The following is a 13,203-nucleotide window of genomic DNA, read 5'->3' as shown; positions in this document are numbered from 1 at the left end:
AATCTTAAAAAAAAATAGCATTCATCAAGATTTTGCAGAGAGCCCTTACAGGGGCAGCATGCACCGCAAGTGGGAAGAGTAGCGCTGTCAAGTGCCTTCCTGGGAACCACACTCCGCATCTTTGCATCCAGCCACCAGAGCTCTGAGCGGGCTGTAAGCACCTGTGCCTCGTCTTGATTTATTTTGTTTATCTGTTAGCAGGATGTGTCCTAAGGTACCAGAAAAGCCCAAGAGAGGTTGTTTTTTGGATCTGAGAATGCTAAAAACAGTTTTCCATGTAAATTAATGGGTAATTGCTGCTTCTCTACACCACTTCAGCTTGTGATAGTTTTCTTAAGGATGTTCTACTTCCAGATAGCTGGGGAAACCTGTACGAATGGCCAAAGGGACACAAAAAGATGCTCAATATCATTACTCATCAGGGAAATGCAGATCAAAACCACAATGAAGAACATCTCAGACCTGTTAGAATGGCTTTTATTAAAAAGATAAGAGCAAGCATTGGCAGGGATGTGGAGGAAAGGAAATCCTGGTGCATTGTCAGTGGGAATGTAAATTAATACGGCTGCTATAGAAAACAGTACGGAGGTTTCTCAAAAAAATTAAAACTACCATATGATATATCAATCTCATTTTGGGGTATAAAGGAAATGAAATCAGGACCTTGAAGAGATAATCTGCATTCCCTCATTGCAGCATTATTCATGATAGCCAAGATGTATAGACAGAGGTATAATGGAATATTATTCAACCATGAGAAAGAAGGAAATCTTACCCTTTGTGGCAACACAGAGGTATGCTCGAGGGCATTATGCTAAGTGAAGTAAGGCAAACAGAGAAAGACAAACACTGTATGATTATGATCTCTCTCATACGTGGAATCTGGACAACTGGAACTTATAGAAACAGTAAGTGGAATGGTGGGTGGTTGCCAGGGGCTGGGAGTTGAGGGAAATGGGGAAACCAGTCAGAGGGTAAAGATGAGTAAGTTCTGGGGATCTGTTATGCATGATCACTACAGTTAACAATATTTGAAAGTTGCTATGGGAATAGACCTTAAATGTTCTAACCATACTGGTAAAAAAAAAAAAAAAGTTACTTTTGTGAATCGATAGAGGTGTTAACCAACCTACTGTAATCATTTTGCAATGCATGAGTGTATCAAATCATCAGGTTGTATACCTTAAATCTATACAATGTTTTGTGTCAGTTATATCTCAATAAAGCTGGGGGTGGAGGTGGAAAGCCATGAGCTCATCATTGTTTTCTTTCCTGAGGCTCTCTAGAGCACTTAGAAGAAACCAACTAACCCTGTTATACTACTTGATGATAGGTACCTAGTTTATATTTTAAGTACGTTTTTGCCACAGTAAAGCAATGGACTAGCAGTGTCCTTTACCACTGGGGGTCAGTACTGTCTCTAATCAGATTGGAGAAACAATTCCAGATAGCCCAGTACCAATTCAGAGACTCATCCTATAAGTTCTGTTCTCTGCATCTGCTTCTATATTAATATTTGTATCAATTAGGGTTTAATCAGGAAAGCAAAGCCACAATGAGTGATACAATATGTGTTTGTGGTAATTTGTTATACAGCAATAGAAAACAAATAGATTACCTCATATAGTTTCTGTGGGTCAAGATTTTGGGAATGCTTTAGCTGAGTGGTTTTGTGTTGGGTTCTAGTCAACATGTTGGCCAGGGCTTCAGGTCTGTAAAGGCTTGACCGAGGCTGGAGGATCTGATTTCAAGATGGCACACTCAAAATGGGGGCAGGTTGGTACTGACTGTTGGTAGGAGACCTCAGTAACTTAGCACATTAATTTCTCTGTAGGGTTGTGTGAGTGTGCTTACAGCTTGGTAGTTGGTTTTAGCCAGAGTGAATGATCTCAGAGAAAGGAAGGTAGAAGCTGCAGTGTCTTTTATAATCCGTCCTTGGATGTCACACTCTTGTTATTTGCCTTAACACAGGCCAGCCCTATTGACTATGAGTGAGCCTGAGAGAGGGTTCTACAAGGGTGTGAATAGCAGGAGGTGAGAATTAACTATAGCAATTATCAATGATATCATTCAGAAACCAGTTTTTAGATTTTTATATTTTTCTCATTATGCATTTTTTTATTTCATTGATTTCTGCATTTATCCTCATTGTTTCCATCTTTTAAATTTTGTTCTTTCTTTAAAGAATCTTTGAGATAGACACTAGCATCATGTTTTTCAACCTACTTTTTCAAATATGTGCATTTAAGACTATGAATTTCCTTCTAAGCCAAGATTTAACTACATTTCACAAGTCTTTTTTTTTTTTTTTGTAGAGTTGTATCAAAGTAGGATATATGCCCAAGAGAGTACACAGTCTTAAATATACAGGTTGATGAATTATCTCAAAGTAAACACACCCATAACGAGCACCCAGGTCAAAAGACAGATGACTATTAATTATCTCAAAGCCCAAGTCTCAGAATATTTCTGGTTACTTTAAAGTTCATGTCTGATCATTCCAATACCTGAATCACTCTCTTCTGTTTTTCAGTCATTTGGTCACAGATCCTGGCATTCCTGGTAATTTTTTATTGAATGCTTGACATTCTTTGTGAAAATCATAGAGGTTTTGATATTATCCATAGAGGATTTTATTTACTTTTGGTTGGTGTTAGCTAGAAACAAATAACCTTCATTTAGCTGAGAGTGGTCCATTTTCAGTTTGCCTTTATTCATAGGATGTAGCTATTTCAGGAAGCTTAGCTGAAAACTCAGGTTCTTTACTAGTGCCCCGCCCTCCCTCTCTCCCCCCCTCCCCCCTCCCCCCCTCCCTCCCCCCCCTTTTTTTTTGACAGAGAGCACTAGCAGTTTGGGGGTGAGCAGGGCAGGGAGAGTGAGAGGGGGAGGGAGTCTCAAGCAGACACCACGCTGAGTGAGGAGCTTGATCCCACAACCCTGAAATCATGACCCTAGCCGAAATACAAGTCCAATGCTTAACCGAATGAGGCACCCAGGCACCCCACCCCTCCCTTTCAGCAGAACTTATATTTCATTTTGATCCCTAGCACCATGGCACTGCCAAGACCTCTGCTCATCTGTGATCAGCACATTTCTCATTGGGCTCAATGTCCGTGCTCCCTTTGCTCTAGGATCTTGGCCCTTAAGCCCTGGTGGTTTGGGTGGGCTTCCACCAACTATGTTTGTCTCCCAGCTCAGTGTGACTATTATTTTTTTTTCAAGATTTTATTTATTGATTTGAGAGGGCATGAGAAGGGGGGAGGGGCAAAGGGAGAGGGTGAAGGCGACTCCCCACTGAGCAGGGAGTTGGATGCGGGACTCCATCCCAGGAACCTGGGTTCATGACCCAAGCCAAAGGCGGATTCTTGACCGACTGAGCCACCCAGCACCCCTCATTGTACTGTAAAGAGCTCTCTGATTCTGCTTTCTGTTTGTCCTCTGTGACCCAGCAATCTTGTCTACGGTTGTTGTACTCTGGTTTTTGGTATATTACTCAACTTCTCCCTTTTTTTTTTATTGTTTTTGTGGAGTATTAGCATGATATTAATTTCTGGAAGCAGAAATTGATAATTAACATTTCAACAGAAGACCCTTAAAGACACTTAATTCAAAAGAACGAACAGGGCTTTCTTTCTTTCTTTCTTTCTTTCTTTCTTTCTTTCTTTCTTTCTTTCTTTCTTTCTTTCTCTTCTTTCTTTCTTTCTTTCTTTCTTTCTTTCTTTCTTTCTTTCTTTCTTTCTTTCTTTCTTTCTTTCTAAGATTTTATTCATTTATTCATGAAAGACACAGAGAGAGAGAGGCAGAGACACAGGCAGAGGGAGAAGCAGGCTCCATGCAGGGAGCCCGATGCAGGACTCCATCCCAGGACTCCAGGATCATGCTCTGGGCCAAAGGCAGGCGCCAAACCACTGACCCACCCAGGGATCCCCCATGAACAGGGCTTTCAATAATTTTTTCATACCATTCTGTTTTTTAAGACATCTGATAATATATATTAAAATTTAATTTATTAATACAACAGCATTTGCCTATGTTTTAACAATTCCATATGTAGTTAGTAAGTAAACAAATGAATAAATTTTATACATGATATCCACATCTTACAGTTTTTGATCAAATTGCATAACTCCTAGTTAATAAAGATAATCTGAAACTTCAGTAGATATTTTTGTATTCCTTGAAGATTAAAAGAAACTTTTATAACTATTTTATGTACATTGCTTAGTAAGCACTTTTGATGGTTGAAAAAATTATGTCAAACATAAAATGAGACCAAAGATAACTAAAGGAATCATTTCTCCAAGGGAAAATAGCCTGCTGTCTTTTAATATTTTGTCAGTTTGGTTTAGAATGTGTTCAGGATAATCCACAACTTAGCTAGAGGCGTTACTCCAGCCCCCTTGAATCTGGTCAGATATGTTACTCAGATGGCGATGCTCTTTTCTCTCCATGTTGACTGGCTTTCTGTACTGTGCCCATAAGTGCACCAGCTCCCAACTACAAGTCATCAGTCCCAACTACTAGAGGAGACACTGAATTTTCTTTCTTGATTCCCCCCCCCTTTTTTTTTACATTTTAAAAATTTACATTCAATTTGCCAACATATAGTATAACATCCAGTTCTCATCCCATCAAGTGCCCTCCTCATTGTCTGTCCTGCAGTTACCCCATCCACCCACCCACCTCCCTATTTCTTTCTTGATTCCAATTCTAAAATTCAGGACAAGGATTCTTATTAAAGCAGCTCTGTCGGATGCCCATCCCATCCATGGTGGAAAGATGGAGGGGAGGGATGTCCATGATAGGACATGTGCAGAAAAAGCTGAAAAGATCAGGAGAAATGTCAGACCTTTGCCAAACAAAGTGATCGTGTAAAACTAAACAGTTCCATACTGTGTTCAGAGGTTCTTCTACTTGTCTCTCTGGTCTGTTAGAGGGAAGGCTGTTCCTCCATTGATCCATCTCCTCCAAAGTTGTCACTTTTCATTGAGTTAGCTCTAAGATCCATTCAGAGAAGCAGGGACCTACTTTTTATGACTCAACCACTTTATCTTGCTTACAGCGACAGAGCTGAGTACTGCTAAAAATCAAAGTATTACTGCAGCCAGGTCTTGTTGATCAATGTAAAGGCACTTCCTATTCTTTTATTTGGAGCATTCCAAACCTAAGCATACTCAATAGCTAAACCTAGATTTATTCATGGGACTCCTTCCCGTTTCTCAGAGTAAAATAATCATGACAGTGTTCTGTAGGAAATTCCATGTACCTGAACCTGCTTTCTTGTCCTCCAGATGAGGATCACAAACTGATCTTTAAGAAAACTTTTTTTAAAGATCTTTATTTATTGGGCACCCCCGGTGGCGCAGCGGTTTAGCGCCGCCTGCAGCCCGGGGTCTGATCCTGGAGACCCAAGATCGAGTCCCGCGTCGGGCTCCCTGCATGGAGCCTGCTTCTCCCTCTGCCTGTGTCTCTGCCTCTCAGTCTCTCTCTCTCTCTGAATAAATAAATTAAAAAAAATACTAAAGATATTTATTTATTTATTTATTTAGCAAGTGAGCATGTGCACAAGTAGGGGTGGGTGGGTGGGGAAGGGGCTAAGGGAAGGGGAGAGAGAGAATCTTAAGCAGACTCCATGCTGAGCACAGAGCTTGATGATCACATGACCCTGAGATCATGACCTGAGTGAAAATCAAGAGTCAGACACTTAAACAACTGAGCCACACAGGTGCCTCTTTAAGAAATCTTTTATATGGGTTAATATGAACAATTTAGCCAGCACAAGGAGTTCTAAGAGACACCAAGTAGCTACAGAATTCCCACTTTGTAGTCTGTAAAGGGAGAATAACTTGTGGTTCGATGTACAATAGAATTCTGAGGATGGGGCTGATAGTGGAATCGGAGCTGTGGCATCACAGCCTGGCAGCGTGGGAAATGTCTGTTACATCACTCTTGATACAGTGTGCTGCCGGCATCACAGGCCACCTCTGCTGCTTTCACCATCGAGGACCAAATATAACAAAGTTCAGGACAAAATTTCCTAGTTTTATTTCAGGAATGAAGCTGAGAATGGCTTAGTTCAGTAACTGCATGACTCAAATGAACTTTGGACTTTGAACATTGGATCGTTTCTGCTTCACAAAAGATTGTGCATCATCACCGGTAGGATAAGAAATGAAAAGATCTACATCCTGTCTTCTGTGGCTCAGCTACTTGTGATGATAGGATATTTCAGGGTCAGTTCATCCCCACTGTGGATTGTGAGGTGGGCTTTTCAGATCTTTAAAGGAATTAACAGTTCTGTTCAAAATTGGACATAGCCCCCTTGGGCACAATAGCTCCATAGCTCCATAAATATGCAGCTTGCCTTATGTTTATGCTTTCTAAATGTATATGTGGAACAGAAATATATACAGAAACGATATATATATATATATATATATATATATATATATATATATATACTTTTTATTTTGAAAATTTTCAGGGGTGCCTGGGTGACTCAGTTGGTTAAGCATCTGCTTTCCACTCAGATCATGATCTCAGGTCCTGGGATTGAGCAAACCCTGCTCAATGGGGAGTCTGCCTCTCCTCTCCCTACCTTCTACTTGTGTTCTCTCTTGCAATCTCTCTCTCTCAAATAAATCTTAAAAATTTTTTTTCAGGGCTATAGAATAGTTCAAAGTCATACAATGAACACTTCCATACCCCTCACATAGATTTGATTGTTTACATTTTACCACACTTGGTTTCTGTCTTTCTCTCCTCTGTCCAGACACATATACACACACACACAAATGTACACATGCACTTTTTTTTCTGAACCATTTGAAAGTTGCACACACAGTGACACTTCAGTCCTAGATACTTCGGCATGTTTCTCCTCTAAGAACAAGGACATTTTCTTCTGTAACCACAATACTAATACATCTCAAAATTTAACACTGATATAGTAATGTTATCTAATATGTAGTCCCTTTTTGTGTTTTCCCGATTGTCTTAATAATGTCCTTTGTGGTTTTTTCTTTTTAAATGATTGGGACCCTCTTCAGGATTACACATGGCATTGAATTGTCATAGTCCCTCGGCTTTCTTTAATGTAGAATAGTCTCTGTATTTTTTGTTGCTGTTTTTCTTTCATGACACTGATATTTCTGAAGTGGCCAGGCCAGCTGGCTTACAGAAGGTTCCATGCTGGGCTTGTCTGATTGTTGCCTCATGATGTTTTAAGTCGAATATTTTTACAAGGAATGTAATATTACACAGATGATGCCGTGTCTCTCTGTTGCATCTTGTCAGGAGGCACGTGATGTCAGTCCTGTATTTTGATACAATGTCACTGCTGCCACTGAAAAAGAAAAGACGAATATTCTGGAATGAAATGTAATTAAGCGTTGAGGAATCTGTTAAGAAGAAAAAGACTAGTTTCTCAAGGCTGTCAGGACCGGTGCTACAGGAGTCAGTTTGCATCACGTAAGCCACAGCGTCAAGCTTGCTTTTACAAGCAGAGGGTGGCAGGGGTATGAACATGAAAGACTTGCTCCTCTTCTCTAAGGAATCTCCTTCTAGTAGAAGAGAGAAGCTAACACGTATGAAAGAATTTTCCAGTGTGATGAGAGAGGATATTTTTCAGCTTAGGACTGGAACACAGATGTGAGCATGACAAGAATGGCCAGTCAGGGGCCTGGTAATCGGGGCAAACCCTACTCTCCGTATTTTTGTTTTTTCTGCTTCCCAGTGTGTACTTAACTAGGCCTGTTTCCTCCTTGCCATCCACATTTACTGTAGCCATTCATGTTTATTCCCTTCCTCATGTTTGCTCACCAGAGCCCTGCCCTCCACAGCTCTGTACCTGCAGTAGCCTGATAGCCTGCTTCCAGGGTGGCTCCCCGTGAGCCCTCCGCCTCCTGGTGTTCTCACCTGTACCCTGGTGTTCTGTACCTGTACCCCGCCTCATTGTGCTAAGGTTGGTCTGTGTGACCAGTGACATATGGCAGGAGTGATATGTCACTTCCAAGATTAGATTATAAAAGCCTGGGGCTTCTGCCTTGGGCTGGTCTTTGATCTCTCGCCTTCTCCCTCCCTTGCTCCCTCTCTCTTTCCCTCTTTTTTGGATTACTTATCAATTGCCATGTCATGGGCACACTCAAGCATCTTATGGCATGGCCTACATAGCAAGGAACAGAGGATCTTTTAGTGGTAGAAGGTTACAGCCAAGGAATGTGGGAGGACTAGAAGCTGGAAGAGGCTCAGAAATGTACTCTCCCCTAGAACCTCTGGAAAGAACAAGCCTTTGATTTTAGCTGGGTAAGACCAGTTGTGAACTTCTGACCTCCAGAACTGCAAGATAACGAATTTGTGTTGTTTTTAAGCTGCTGTGTTTATGGGAATTGGTTACAACAGCGGTAGGAAACTAGTACAGCTGTGATTACAAGCAATTATAAACAAAGTTGCGTTAAATTATCTTATATGTTGGATATTTTGCATTTTGTGCAAGCATATTTGCAGAATAAATGCCTAGATGTAGAATTGCCCAAGGGCAGTGTTGGGTTTGGCTAATCCTCACTTTCAGTGGTGATAACTTGGGAGAACAACTTCCATAGGGTCTCCAACGAGCGTGTAATCAAACTGGATTCTTACTGTTGAGTAATTGAAAAAACCCTAATTTCTTTGAACGAGCTAATTATTACTAAATATTCCTTATCTGCACACCATGTTTAGCGTCTCCTTCAGAGTGAGGACTAAGTCCTTATTTCCATTTTATTCCACATTGTTTGGCTGCATCCCCCCTCCTACCTTACGTAGAGTGGGGTCTCCCTATAGAGTAGTAAAGGGATATATACATATCCAAAGGCATCCATTCTACAATAGTGGGAGAGAAATGTTATGTAGAATCCATTTTATCCATATATATATATATATATATATATATATATATATATATCCATCAAATTTTCCTTTAAAAACAAAATACTTGGGGGAATCCCTGGGTGGCTCAGTGGTTTAGTGCCTGCCTTTGGCCGGGGGCAAGATCCTGGAGTCCTGGGATCGAGTCCCACGTTGGGCTCCCTGCATGGAGCCTGCTTCTCTCTCGGCCTGTGTCCCTGCCTCTCTCTCTCTCTCTGTCTCTCATGAATGGATTAGTGAAATATTTAAAAAAATAAAAACAAAATACTTGCTTTGTTTTGGACAAAAACATCCTAATTGCAATCATTGATAAGAGTTTGGAATGATTGGTGTGCTTGTCCTGCCCCCCTCCCCTTTTTTTAAATGTTTGATGGATATAAGGTGGGATCAAGAAAGAATATGTGGCTTTGCCTTGCCTCTGTGCCCCAGGCCCCTACTGTAGACCCTTACCATTAAGGGCGACAATCCCGGCTCCTGGAGGTAGCCAATCCTTATTATTTGCAAGTGAGCTAAAACTTATTTGTGTCCTATTTAAGGACCACCAGCTGCACCACAAACTGTAACCTTGTGCATTTCCAGTGAAGAATGAAACATAAATATAGAACCTTCTACCAGCTTCCTTCTCATAGCTTGGGGATGGTTACACCTCCATTCCCTGTGGTTTTTTTATTAGCATTGCCAACATCTTTACCTTTTTGAGATCTTAAAACTTCAGGGGAAAGGAAAAGCTATGAGTTTCATGAAAACATTGGAGGCTTCTAATTTTTTAAAAATTTGTTTCTTTTGTTTACAGTGTTGCCTGGTTGGTTTGAAATGGTAAAAAAAAAAAAAAAAAAAAAAGTTTGGTACAAGTTCTGACCCGAGGAATATGCAGTTAATCTCTTGAGCTGTTAGCTAAAACTTCTTTTAATACATAGTGTTTAGCGTCAGTGCCAACCAGTGTTAGGGTACACGTTCAGAATTTTCAAACCTTCCAAGAAACCACAAAACTTAAGTAAAATATGTCATGGAAATGGGAAACAAATCTATTGACAATGAGCCCAATGATAAAAATCCTTTGGTTACTGACAAGGATACAAAATGAAGCCTATTAAAAACATGTGACTCCTGTCCCCTTGCTATTCTGAAGTGGTGATAATTAACAAATGCCCAACATCTGACTTTAAAGATAGACTGGAGCTTCTCTATCCTTTTCTGATCATTTCCCCGCATTTTGATTGTCCCTTGCTCTACGTGACCCCTACCTAACTTGAGTCCTTTGGAGGCCTACCTGAAGGAAGGCATATTTGTGGGAAGCACACTGTCCCAAGGCTTCATTTGCTAGTCAGCTGTGGGATGGTTTACACACGAATACGAGACAGGGTGTTTCTGCCAAAGCTTTCCCTCTGGCCATGATCCTTGCCACCGCTGCTTCCAAATGGCATCTGTTTCAGTTCATTTTAGATAAAAATGAACTAACTTACAAAAATGTGATACTCCTAGCAACACTTAAAATACCATTAAAACTAGTATTTTGAAACTTCCTACATACCCATCATAGTGTGGGACACTACTCTTCCCTCAGGAAAACAACTTCCTATGGTCAGTGTTCCTCCCCACCCCCCCAACGCCGAATATGTAACAATCCTCTTTCTTTTGTGATGTAACAATATAAACTTACAGGACTTTTTCTCATTTTCCAAAGCTCCATTGTACATCTTTTTTTTTTTTTTTTCTTTTTAGGCCTTAAAAAAAAAATCTCCGTAATCTCTTGTTCTTGTTCTGTGGTTAATGCCCATACCCCACCCTCTGCCTCAGCAAGGTGGAAAACCTCCGGAGTATAGGAACCACACCTGCCTATTCACTGTGTCATCAGCACTTAGGGCCTTAAGTACTAGTTGAATAAATGGAACACCTGAAAATGGGTGGGCAGGACACATGATTAGAGGAAACTTCTAGTGCTGTGGATAAAGAAACATAGACCCAAGACAGTTTTTTTTTTTTTTTTAAACCGTATTCTTTTTCCCCAAGGAGAAAAATTAAATTCTCCCTAAGAAAAATTAAATACTTAGGTATGATTGAGCCTTAAAAGGCTGCTGTAATAACCGAGATTCTACTCATCCTCCACTCCCTGGTCCAGCAACTAATTTGGGTGCAGAGTGCTTCAATGTAAGGTCCGTGATCTGAGGCCTGGGTCTCAGATTTCTTTGTGGCCTTACTTTTACTTCCTGAAGATTTGATTGCCTGCGAAGGGAAGAGGGTGGTTGTGATCAGAAGTGTGGTCTCTGAGCTCCTGGGTTGGGTGAGGCTTCGAGTCGAAATAGAAAATTTCGGGCAATGAACTTGCAGCCCTCCCCAAGAGGGAGCCAGGAAGGCTGGAAGTGGTTGGCAAAACCCTGGGAAAGGTTGGGAAAGACTGGTAGATCCAGTTCTACCAGGAATCCATTTAAGAATAGTGAACTTGAAAATGATGCATAGGTGGCTTTGCTATTTGGGGGGAGAACTGCCCTTCCGGTGGACAGGCTCATTTGCCTACGTACAGACCAGAATCATTTGTTACCACTGGTTCTCTTCAACTTTGACCTAGGCTGTGCCAGGCTTGACTGGAAAACCCAAAAGCAGATGATGTGAACAATGCATAATTTTTCCACTGAAGCACAGATATTTTCCTATAATTTGTAAGTGGTTGGCACTTTCCAATTTTAGATTGCTCTGTATTAACTTCACAGTGTGTAATAACTGACTAGCAGTTTGTTTCTTTTTTCATAGTTGAACCGTTTTTGGTCTTCTGGGTGTGAAAAAGTAATGAGAGGTTTTATTTTTTTTCTTACATAAATTTATTTTTTATTGGTGTCCAATTTGCCAACATATAGAATAACACCCAGTGCTCATCCCATCAAGTGCCCCCCTCAGTGCCCATCACCCAGTTACCCCCCCCACCTCCCCTTCCACCACCCCTAGTTCGTTTCCCAGAGTTAGGAGTCTAATGAGAGGTTTTATTTTTATTTTTTTTAAATAAATTTATTTTTTTATTGGTGTTCAATTTATCAACTAATGAGAGTTTTTTTTTTAATTTTTTTATTTATTTATGATAGTCACAGAGAGAGAGAGAGGCAGAGACATAGGCAGAGGGAGAAGCAGGCTCCATGCACCGGGAGCCCGATGTGGGATTCGATCCCGGGTCTCCAGGATCGCGCCCTGGGCCAAAGGCAGGCGCCAAACCGCTGCGCCACCCAGGGATCCCTAATGAGAGGTTTTAAATAGGATTTCTATCAATAGAAAGTAGGAGCGGTCTGTATTTCCCTCACATATGGTCATGAAGACGATATTTGTGAGCCTTGGGCAGACTATTTTGATTGCTTAACGTATATACTTGGTACAAAAAACATCTATAGTTAAAAAGAAACTTGCCCCTTGCATTATAATAGCCAAAAGAGGAAAACCACTCAGGTGTCCATTAATAGATGAACAGAGAGACGAACAAAATATGGTCTATACATACAATGGAATACCACTCAACCTTGAAAACGCAAGGATTCTGACACGGCTACAACAGAGATGAGCCTGGAAGACCGTGTGCCAAGTGAAATACACCAGTCACAAAAGGACAAATACTGTATGATTCTGTCAAAGGACAAAGATAATGTAGTGATGCTTGTCCTTTAAGAGAAAATAAGCTACAGATGGGGGACTAGAGTGTCTTACAAGCGATGGACCACTTTTCCTGAAGGATTTGGGGCAAGAATGAGTTCTATAGAACATCAGAAGAGCAATGCAGAGACAGGGCATAACCTCATTTATGCCCAGGATTTATGATCCAGGATTGAAGAGATAAGTAGAGCCCAGAGTTGCCTCAGCATTTCAGGCTTGGCTGACTGCATATACGGCATTCCTGGTCAAGTTGGAGCATTTACAGGAACAGGAAAGTTTGGTTTGCTGATGTGGCACCTGGCACTGGAGTGCCTCCAGCTCGGGCCTAGAAATTGAGTTCACCGCTTACCTGCAGCAGTCAAATTGATAGAGACAAAGTAGACTAGAGATTGCCTGCAGCTTATGGAAAAGGGGGAGTTATTTCATGGGTGAATATAGGATTTTAGTTTAAGATGATTAAAGTTCTGGAGATGGATGGTACTGATAGTTGTACAACAATGTGTGTCCATAATGCCAGTAAATTGTACACATAAAAATAGTTAACATGGTAAATCTTGTTAAAGGATTTTGCAGCAGCAAAAAGTCTTTGCCACAATAAAGACTTTGTAAACACCTGCCGTTTGAGCACCTGCTAAATGCCAAATCCTTTAGGTACACCTCCACTATTCC

The 13,203-nt window shown here is 40.9% G+C and overlaps 1 long non-coding RNA gene across 2 annotated transcripts; it reads right to left on the bottom strand.

The window, feature by feature from the left end:
- Positions 1-7,068: 7,068 nt before the first annotated feature.
- LOC140620712 (uncharacterized) lies at positions 7,069-10,506 on the bottom strand. 2 transcript variants are annotated; one of them, XR_012020433.1, is made up of 3 exons: positions 10,436-10,506; positions 10,175-10,328; positions 7,069-7,345 (listed from the first exon to the last, which is right to left on the bottom strand). It is a non-coding gene; the product is annotated as an uncharacterized lncRNA (long non-coding RNA). The 2 variants fall into 2 exon arrangements; XR_012020432.1 differs by lacking the exon at positions 10,436-10,506 and having other exon boundaries at positions 10,175-10,429.
- Positions 10,507-13,203: the final 2,697 nt, after the last annotated feature.

This window comes from Canis lupus, chromosome 29 (assembly GCF_048164855.1).
Source record: "Canis lupus baileyi chromosome 29, mCanLup2.hap1, whole genome shotgun sequence".
Lineage (NCBI taxonomy): Eukaryota > Metazoa > Chordata > Mammalia > Carnivora > Canidae > Canis > Canis lupus.
Note: the sequence above shows the minus strand (reverse complement) of the source record. Positions and strands in the feature narration are given on the sequence as shown.